General features: G+C 38.3%; 1 pseudogene; it reads right to left on the bottom strand.

Annotated features, from left to right (window-relative positions):
• Positions 1–534: 534 nt before the first annotated feature.
• Positions 535–2,102, bottom strand: LOC129397520 (small ribosomal subunit protein uS2B-like; annotated as a pseudogene).
• Positions 2,103–11,446: the final 9,344 nt, after the last annotated feature.

Below are 11,446 nucleotides of genomic sequence, written 5' to 3'. Positions count from 1 at the left end.
TCCTGTATGTTATGACAAAGATTCCTATGCTTTTAGGTTTATGTGCCAGGCATATGCTTCTGACTTTCATAACACTTACTCCCCCATCCCATTCCCACCTAAAAACACATTCCTTTTTCAAAAACAATTATTGTTTTGTTTAGTTTTAGGAACTGATGTTTATTTTTCATCAACCTGATTTCCATCTTGTTTAAAAGTCTGTAGAAAAATGGCTTAAGACATTCAGTGGTTGTTTCTACCCATTCAGTGGCCTAAGCAGTGGCAGCTGCAGACCAATTTTCCATGGTAGGCTGTGTTATGGTCTTCAGTAGGGAACTGCTGAATAGGCACAGAAGGCATCTGCATGCCTTCAAACCAGACTGCAACCTCAGGTTGAGGAGCAGTAAACTCAGGAGCTGGAGCAGTCCTTTCACCCTGAAATTCCTCCTTGGTTACAGCTTTCTCAGAAGCAGACTGCCCTTCCTTTTAAGGGTCTTTGCAGAAGTAGAAATCAGACATGACCTTCCATGGGTGTTCACAGGAGACGGTGCCACACATGCACAGAACTTCCAGGCCAGCACCCACCATATCAGACCCACTCAATGAGTTCCCTTGTTGTTGCTTGGATGGCAATGTCCACACAGTGCAGAGAAGAATCTGTGTTACACAGAGCAATGGTAGGTATGTTAACATAACATGCTTCTGTGAGGGGCTGGTGGTCAGCTCTGGGATCAGTAAGCACCAGAAGACATGGCTCCCAGAAGGCTGCCTGGATTTGGATAGTAAAGGTTCCAGAAATAGAGCCATCAGCAACAGGAGTGGCTCCAGTGGCAGCAGCAAACTTCTCCACAGCCCACTGGCCAGTATTCCCTGAGGACATGACACTGATATCTGTTGTTAATGGCAACAATGGCACAAGCTGCCAGCAGAAGCTTCTCCCAGGTCTTCTTCAGATTTATGGTGTAGATGCCATCACTTTTCTTTTTGGAAATGTACTGTTGCATTTGAAAGTCAGGTTGGTGCCATCTAAGTGGGTTTCTGCTACAAGGAATTTGAGGACATCCTTCTTCATTTGCAGGACATTAAAGACTCTGGACATGGTGAAAGTTTCCCTTTAATTACAATGGGAATCCAGAACAATGCGGTATGGGCCCCTCTCTGGGTAGCAAGGAAAGCTACTATTATCTTCTGAAGCAGAATATCATAGTTGTTTTAGGTCTATTTTTAAGAATGCATAAACTTAAACTTAGGAACTCAGACATTAGAAATTAATTATGCTTGCTGGGCATGGTGGCTCACGCCTGTAATCCTAGCACTTCAGGAGGCAGAGGCAGGTGGATTGCTTGAGCTCAGGAATTTGGACCAGACTGGGCAACATGTGAAAAACCCATCTCTACCAAAAATACAAACAATTAGCCAGGCGTAATGGCAGGCACCTGTGGTCCCAGCTACTCTGGAGGCTGAGGTGGGAGGATCCCTTGAGCCTGGCAGGCAAAGGCTGCAGTGAGCCAAGATCGTGCCACTGCCCTTCAACCTGGGTGCAGAGTAAGACAACGTCAAAAAAAAAAGAAAAAAAAAAAAAAAGAAAAAGAAAAAGAAAGGAAAGGAAAGGGAAGTTAATCATGTTTTCCAGGAGTCTCCTGAGAGAATATTTCAATCATGTCTACAGACTAATTTTTAAATTAAAATTTAATATAAAATTTGTATTGTGCTGAATTCTGAGAATACTTCCTTAGTATTTAAGAAGTGAAATACTTGATTAAAACCTTACCAAATCCCATCTCTTCCAATGGCTTTACTCTGATCTATTTTGTGCCCATTCATCCTTTCACATACCACTCAGTATAAATCTACTACATGCCAGGTCTTGTGCAAGGCAGCAGTCTGGGCTACTACACAATTAAGGAATGATCCTCACCTTCAAGACATCTATAGTCTGATGAGAAAGACAATTTAACAGATAAATGTAATACACCATCTGAAGTTCTAATAGTAAGTTTGTTCAAAGAGTTCTGGGATCACAGGGAAACAAAAGGATTAAACTTTCACTATACACTAGAGAAAAAAAAGTCCAGAAAAGTTCAGAGAGAAGATGGTTGTGAGCTGGTTATATTCCCTCCATCCCTGTCTCCCCACTTCCAACCTGCCATTAAACGTCTCTCCCATCATTCTATCCCTTCCACTTTTAAATGATAATACCACGTGGTTGTTAAGGAGCTTTCCCATAGTAAATTTCTCTACTGTGTGATCACATTCCTTTTTTTTAAATAGGAGTTGGGGAATATCATACTTTCTGATAGTCGAAGTTACAATCAGGTTATTAATGACTTCAGAAGGAGAAATTACATTTCTACCCACCCTAAACTTCAAGATCTGTCCTAATATCTTCTGCTTTTTCTGTAGTAAGATATATTTTGAAGATCACTCCTCTGATTATTCCCTTGGCTAGGTTCCAGGTTCAATGGCATTTAGGAAGACATTAACATACCATCAACCAATTATTTCAGGGCATCAAAAAATTTCACATTTGCAAAGACCTTTGCTATTGACATCTCCTTTTCACCGTGACACTCAGTTTATTCTCAAAAAAATCCCTTCTCACGCCTGTAATCCCTGCACTTTGGGAGGCAGATCACGAGGTCAGGAGATCAAGACAATCCTGGCTAACACAGTGAAACCCTGTCTCTACTAAAAATACAAAAAATTAGCCAGGCTTCATGGCAGGCACCTGTAGTCCCAGCAACTAGGGAGGCTGAGGCAGGAGAATGGCATGAACCCAGGAGGCAGAGCTTGCAGTGAGCTGAGATTGCACCACTGCACTCCAGCCTGGGTGACAGAGGAAGACTCCGTCTCAAAAAAAAAAAAAATCCTTAAGTTTGTTTGGGCATATGTTATTATTCCCTTTTTAGAGATGAGAAAACTAAGATTCTCCATGTACAGTAGCAGAGACTGGACTAGATTCTGCGGCTATTTTCTATCTCCTTATGTTTCTTTTCATGCACGTGCCCAAATTAAATTAGTTCCAGGACTGATCATTACTGCAGAAGGAGGGTTTAAAAACTCTAGTCAATATTTTTGAATATCTACAGGAAGTAATAGTCCTAGCACTCAAAGTATTAGAACTGTTTCTTTTCTTAAACGTATATCTTATATACATGCTAATATTTGACCTATGCTTTTAATTATTTAGTGATCATAGGAAGTAAATTCTTACTTTTGATTTTAATTGAAAAAAATCTTTTTGAACAGCAGTATGATTTTTCAGCTCAATAAAGGCTGAAATATCTAGCCTCAGACTTCTTTATGTGTATATGTGTGTGTGGCCAGTTGGGGATGCTCCAAGATTACCAAATATAATAATAATTATAATAGCAATTATAGTTATAATGAATATTATAATAGTGAGTTAGAAAATTATGTTCTCCTGATAAATCAATGAGTGAAAAGAAAGCCTATGTTAATATGAACTATGTGTTGTTAGACTATAGTGACCGCTGAAGAAGAATTTATATAACACTATTATCAAAAACAATTTTCTTCCACAGAAAGTTGTGTAGAAGTCTACCAAGTCTCATCAAGAACAGCAGTTTCTAAAGATAAACTTTAGACAACAACCCAGTGTCCCAAATGATTAGGGGACATTTGATAAAGACCAGATAAAATGAAATAAATTATAATCTTTGCAGCAAATCATGAAAACCGGCAAAGAGAAGAACAACAGCCATGTAGAGAGGCCCTATACCTTAAAGAAATTATTGACAATAACTTTTCCATCTCTAATCTTCCACCCAATGATTTATACTCAGGCAAGTCTGAGATGTCATCTGGGAAGTTCTGGCTAGCTGCCACTGAAGACTTCTCTCAGGATGAAATGACTATGATGAATTCTCTTCAATCTAAGGGGGCCTTGTCACTTCATTTTATCTCCTTGCTGCAGACGAATAAGTAAAATCAGAAAATGACCTAATGGTTTATAGGTCTTAATGCTGCATTATCATGATTAGCCAAACAGAAATCGGAAAGTTGGTTGTCAAGCATAGAAACTGCATTAGTTGGCTTTTGTTGTAATAACAACCCAAAGGCTAAGGGGCATACAACCACCAATATCTTCCTTGCTTAGAGGTCTCAGGTTGGCTGTCGCTCTACTCAGCTCTGTACATCATTCTAGGACCCAGATAAAAGAGTAGACTCTGTCTGGGACTTGCTTTCTTTATGGCACAGGGCAAAGATGGAAGAGTTCATGCTAACCTATGGACTCACGTTTAAAACATCTGCTCAGAACTGGTGCTATATCACATTAATTGCTATGCTATTGACCCAACCAAGTCATAAGCCCAAGTCAACCAATGGATGGGAGAAATACCTTTGCCTTCAGGGGAGTACCCAAATCTACATGTATTTATAAGGGACGAAGGACACATTTTTTATACGTCTCTTATGGAGCACGGGAAGCATAGCTGGGAACTGTGCTTATTGTTGATTAATTGCCTCCTATCTCCAAGTTCATTATTTTTGCCTTCACTGTGAAAATGGATCTGGGCCCTTTAATTTCCCTTTGTCAGCAGGCACTATGTTAAAACTTGCCAGTAGAGGACAACGGAAAGACATTGTAGAGTAAGCATCATCCTTCCTGGCTCCAGTGTACTTTTCTAGACAGGCTCCTGATGCAGCTTCTCTTGTTCCTGGCTCCCCTAAAGCAGACGACTTCTCTAGTCCGGCTCTTGTAGCCTTTTCAGTGTCTGGCTCCCATAGTTCAGGTGTCTTCTCCAGCAACTGGTTTTCTCAATGTGTCCAACTTTCCCAGCACCTAGCCTTTGAAATGCCCTTTCTACAGCCTTTGGAAGGCCCTTTCTCCAGCATTATTCGCCGGCAGTGTGGTGGCTTCTAGGGTTTACAGCTAGGTTGCTACTTTGCACATAGCTTCTTCAAACCCATCTTCTACAACGCGGCAGCTTCTCTGGTGCTGGGCTCCTGCAGCACATGTAGTTTCTTTAGCACCTGACTTGTGCAGTCACGGGTGGCCAGCAGCATCCAATGACCAGCAACTTCCCGACTCTCCCCTTGGGCAAAAGATAATTTACCTTGAACAGTTTTCTCCCACCTCCTAGACCGTAGATTTCTGGCAAGTTCAAGAAGCCCGATTTTCAAGTCCTGCTGGTGTGGCAACACAGTGACCTCTCTGCCATTCAGTGAACCGTCGTTGCACCCTTTCTAACTAGGTCTGGATCTCAGCCCTGGGGGAGTCTCTTCTTTGGGTGAAATGGAATCAGTTCACCCCTAGAAGGTAGTAGTTGAAATCCTGTATTTTTTAGCATTCTCTTTATTTCTTATAGGCCAGTTCCTTATTACTCCAACCTCCTGTTATAGTTAATTCTTTATATTAAACTTCCCATGTTCAAATTACTGTGCAGTTCTTTCTCTCCTGATTGGACCCAGACTGATGCAGGAACTATAATATAAGCTATCACAGAGATCTAACAAATGGAATCAATGAGATGAAACTTGCTGTTTAATGGGATAAATTAGCCTAACATATTCATTTGCACATAGGACAGGGATTCTCAAAGTCTGTTGGTTAAGGCTTCATCTTTCCTGGGCATTCCTGGGTTGTTTTTTCTCTTTGTACATCTCTGTATCTGACCACACTTGATTGCCAGGATCCTTCTTAAGCTCTATGAATACCATCAGATTATAGTCAGGCTCTTTAAGCCTCTCTGAGAACAGAATTAATTCTCCTGATTTTTCTCCACTTGATTTTGTGTTGAATTTTAAAAGACATCTAATTTTCTTTCTTTCTCCAAATTCTTGAGCTTGGCCTACTGGCTCTCTCACTTAGGCCAGTATCACATACACATTAGAAAAGACCTATGAAGAACAACATTTTAAAAAGCACCAATCCCTTAAAACTATAATTGCTACATCTCTGTTCTGATAAGCTTAATAATCTATGATAACTACGAACTTAATTATCAGAGTGTGTGAAGTATATATAGAAATCCAAGGATAAAATTTGTATAAGCAGTTCTGTTAAAATAAATATCATATATCACACAAAATCATGTAAATTTTTATCATTTAAAATTTATTTTCTGAGAACCAGCACAGCAAATGTAAACCATTTTATTGGGCAAAAAAGAACCTAACTTGCACTTTATTATTTATTTATTTATTTATTTATTTTTGAGACAGAGTTTCACTCTTGTTGCCCAGGCTGGAGTGCAATGGCGTGATCTCGGCTCACTGCAACCTCTGCCTCCCAGTTCAAGCGATTCTCCTGCCTCCCTAAGTAGCTGGGATTACAGGCACCCACCACCATGCCCAGCTAATTTTCTTTCTTCTTCTTTTTTTTTTTTTTGTATTTTTAGTAGAGATGGGGTTTCACCATGTTGGTCAGGCTGGCCTCGAACTCCTGATCAGGTGATCCACCCACCTCAGCCTCCAAAGTGTTGGGATTACAAGCGTGAGGCACCGTGCCCAGCCTGTAACTAGCACTTTAAATTAATATGTGAATATATTTTTTGCAGAAGTATTTGAGACTGCAGCTATTCCTCTCAATTGAAAAATGAGGAAGTCAAATAATTATTTGAGAAAACACATAATGTTTTATTTTCTTGTCTAAAATCTCCTCTAAACTGACTACTGATGTGGATAATTGATGACAATAAGCTCAACATGAATATATTGAATACAAGGTAGGTGTCTAACACTGGGATAGAACTGGGGAAATCTAAGAAATGTTTTTGGGAGAGACACAGAAACAAAGAAAGCCAAATGGAAAACAAGGTTACCTTAAAGCTGTGCATAAAAGGCCAAGTAGAATCCACGGCTGCTGTAATGCGTGATAAAATTTAATTGCTGCTTTTGCTTTGCTCTCTTCTAGCCTCTAATTTGATATAATCTCATATCTTACTAGATACCATAGGTTCTCTGTGTTAGCTATAAGGTTCAGAAAAGTAGTTTTTATGTGGTCATTATAACCGCTAAAAATCTTTTCCTGGTCTCTTGCACAGAATTCCAGCTTTCGAATTACACTTAAATTTGTAGATTTACGCTTGTGAATTACGGCATTTACAACCTGAAAGAGACTTTGAAGATGTTCCATTCCTAATGTCTCATTTTATAGATGGGCAAATTAAGGCCCAGAGAAGTGAAGAGATATATTCTGGGTTATAGAGTTGGTGGTGAATCTGAAATCACTAAGGTTTCATAATGCCTACGTTAGTGATCTTCATACTGCCTAAAGTCATGTGGACAAAAAGAGTGAATCTGTTTTGATATCAGAGAGTACTACTTGTAAAAATGAAGACTTGAATAGCTATAACTGAAAGAAAAAGGCTGGCCAGGGGGCTGTCTTCATGCTGTGTGTTATGCTGACAATGTGTGGTTCCTCAAGATCCCTATTTTTACCTAATTTAGGAACTATTACCCATATATGGCATATTCATCCTGATATAAACAGGAGCATCTAATTAACACTCTGAGATTCTGAGTGTGTCTCTGTGTATCTTTTAAGCAAAATTTTTTTCTTTCTTTTTTTTAAGCAAACATACTTTTTGTTTGCTTGCTTACTTATTTGTATATAAAGAAACTTTTTTTTAAAAAAAAGAGTTGTTGCTCACTTCTCTTTGCAAACCATCTGGCAATTTCATTTTCCAATGACATCAAACAAAAGGGAAACAGTAAATATAGTAACAGGAGAAAAATAAAGACAGTTCATCTCATCAATGAAAGAAATTATTTACAACCAGATTTGAGCAGTGCTAAATATTATGCTCCAAAAGCATAATTAATAGTAATATTGAGGGGAAGTTTCCATCTTTATACTTACTTCTCATTAATTTGAAATTGACATAACTTTTGATTTAATGGGAAATAGAAACCAGCATAAAAAGAAAGTCTATGTTCATAATGAAGATAATAAGCAGATTCTGCCAGATGGCAACATCAAAACCTATGGCAGGGCACATACAGAAATCAAGTACTAATTTTCAAATAAAAAAGGATGAATAAATAGGTCTTTGTCATTTTTATATAATCATTTTTCTATAATGTTAGGAAATTTCATAAGATACATCTGGTTGGAATGTGATATTTCTGTTTAGTGCTTTTAAAGATGCACTTATTCTACATACTGCATTTGGCATTTCTGCTATCGATAATAGATTTATTATTCATCATCATCTTAAAGAGACTTTGATATGTCCCCTTTCCCTTGGGTCCATTGTGTCATCAGAATTAACTGATTCTTCCCTCTTTATACAACTTATGGATATTAATAGCTAGGCAATTTCACTGGCCCATAAATGGTATCCTGTCATTTCCATGTCTTTTTGTCTTTCTATAACATCCTATGACTCATGCCCAGAACAACTTTCAGAAATCACATTTCCACCCTATTATTCCTCTACTCAGATATCCTCCATCAGAAACCACATTCCCATCCACTTACCTAGGGGATTTACCTATTGAGTTGAAACTGTCCTCTGTCTAGCCCCAATAAATCATCCACTAGTTCCCTGAATATACTCTCTGCCCTATCCAATAAGTTTTCTATTTCCAGAATATGCAATTAAGCCATTTCTCAAAATGCTCTCTACTAAATCCTTGAGTTTTAAACATTTTGCTTTTAAAAAATTTCCAGATGAGTAGGTTGCGAAAATTTTCTCCCATTTTGTAGGTTGCCTGTTCACTCTGATGGTAGTTTCTTTTGCTGTGCAGAAGTTCTGTAGTTTAATTAGATCCCATTTGTCAATTTCGGCTTTTGTTGCCATTGCTTTTGGTGTTTTAGACATGAAGTCCTTGCCCATGCCTATGTCCTGAATGGTAGTGCCTAGGTTTTCTTCTAGGGTTTTTATGGTTTTAGGTCTAATGTTTAAGTCTTTAATCCATCTTGAATTAATTTTTGTATAAGGTGTAAGGAAGGGATCCAGTTTCAGCTTTCTACATATGGCTAGCCAGTTTTCCCAGCACCATTTATTAAATAGGGAATCCTTTCCCCATTGCTTGTTTTTCTCAGGTTTGTCAAAGATCAGATAGTTGTAGATACGTGGCATTATTTCTGAGGGCTCTGTTCTGTTCCATTGATCCATATCTCTGTTTTGGTACCAGTACCATGCTGTGTTGGTTACTGTAAGCTTGTAGTATAGTTTAAAGTCAGGTAGCGTGATGCTTACAGCTTTGTTCTTTTGGCTTAGGATTGACTTGGTGATGCGGGCTCTTTTTTGGTTCCATATGAACTTTAAAGTAGTTTTTTCCAATTCTGTGAAGAAAGTCATTGGTAGCTTGATGGGGATGGCATTGAATCTATAAATTACCTTGGGCAGTAGGGCCATTTTCACGATATTGATTCTTCCTATCCATGAGCATGGAATGTTCTTCCATTTCTTTGTATACTCTTTTATTTCATTGAGCAGTGGTTTGTAGTTCTCCTTGAAGAGGTCCTTCACGTCCCTTGTAAGTTGGATTCCTAGGTATTTTATGCTCTTTGAAGCAATTGTGAATGGGAGTTCACTCATGATTTGGCTCTCTGTTTGTCTGTTATTGGTGTATAAAAATGCTTGTGATTTTTGTACATTGATTTTGTATCCTGAGACTTTGCTGAAGTTGCTTATCAGCTTAAGGAGATTTTGGGCTGAGACAATGGAGTTTTCTAGATATACAATCATGTCATCTGCAAACAGGGACAATTTGACTTCCTCTTTTCCTAATTGAATACCCTTTATTTCCTTCTGCCTAATTGCCCTAGCCAGAACTTCCAACACTATGTTGAATAGGAGTGGTGAGAGAGGGCATCCCTGTCTTGTCTGACAAAGGGCTAATATCCAGAATCTACATTGAACTCAAACAAATTTACAAGAAAAAAACAAACAACCCCATCAAAAAGTGGGCGAAGGACATGAACAGACACTTCTCAGAAGAAGACATTTATGCAGCCAAAAAACACATGAAAAAATGCTCACCATCAATGGCCATCAGAGAAATGCAAATCAAAACCACAATGAGATACCATCTCACACCAGTTAGAATGGCAATCATTAAAAAGTCAGGAAACAACAGGTGCTGGAGAGGATGTGGAGAAATAGGAACACTTTTACACTGTTGGTGGGACTGTAAACTAGTTCAACCATTGTGGAAGTCAGTGTGGCGATTCCTCAGGGATCTAGAACTAGAAATACCATTTGACTCAGCCATCCCATTACTGGGTATATACCCAAAGGACTATAAATCATGCTGCTATAAAGACACATGCATACGTATGTTTATTGTGGCACTATTCACAATAGCAAAGACTTGGAACCAACCCAAATGTCCAAAAATGATAGACTGGATTAAGAAAATGTGGCACATATACACCATTGAATACTATGCAGCCATAAAAAATGATGAGTTCATGTCCTTTGTAGGGACATGGATGAAATTGGAAATCATCATTCTCAGTAAACTATCACAAGAACAAAAAAACCAAACACCGCATATTCTCACTCATAGGTGGGAATTGAACAATGAGAACACATGGACACAGGAAGGGGAACATCACACTCTGGGGACTGTCGTGGGGTGGGGGAACGGGGGAGGGATAGCTCTAGGAGATATACCTAATGCTAAATGACGAGTTAATGGGTGCAGCACACCAGCATGGCACATGTATACATATGTAACTAACCTGCACATTGTGCACATGTACCCTAAAACTTAAAGTATAATAATAATAAAAAAAAATTTCCAAACATGTTTGAAAAACATGTTTGGAAACTTGTGTTAAACAAAGTGAAATGGCTCCCCTTTTGCCTGATTTAAGAGAGCTTTAGCATGTAGTACTCTCCAAAATTATTTGACCATGGACCCTTTTACATGAAGCCAATTGTTTGATACAGTGTGTTTATATGCACACACATATGAACATTTATGTATTAAAATCTTTCTATTTATCTAAATTAAAAGCTTCAGAAGAATTAAATGTATGGTTACCATATAATCCAGCAATTCAACTCTTAGGTATACACCCAAGAGAAATAAAACTTATCTACACACAAAACTTGCACATGAATGTTTATGGTAGCATTAGCCGTAATAGCCAAAAGGTGGAGACAACCCAAATGTCCATCAACTGACAAATGGATAAACAGAAAGTGGTATGTCTATACAATGAAATATTATTTGTCCATGAAAAGGAATGAAGTACTGATACAACATGGATGAACCTTAAAAACACTATGCTAATTGAAAGAAGCCAGTCACAAAACATTGCATATCATATAATTCCATTTATATAAAAGTATAGAGAAATCTATAGAGACAAAGAGTACATTTGTGGTTGCTTAGGGTTATGGGAGTGATGGGAGTGGAGGGAAGTGATCCTAAAATGTATAGGGATTCTTTTTGACATGATAAAAATGTCCTAAAATCTACTGTAGTAATGATTGCATATATTTGTTAATATACTGAAAACTTCTGAATTTTACAATTT

Source organism: Pan paniscus, chromosome 2 (assembly GCF_029289425.2).
Source record: "Pan paniscus chromosome 2, NHGRI_mPanPan1-v2.0_pri, whole genome shotgun sequence".
Taxonomy (NCBI): Eukaryota; Metazoa; Chordata; class Mammalia; order Primates; family Hominidae; genus Pan; species Pan paniscus.
This window is presented reverse-complemented; position numbering and strand designations above follow the sequence as displayed.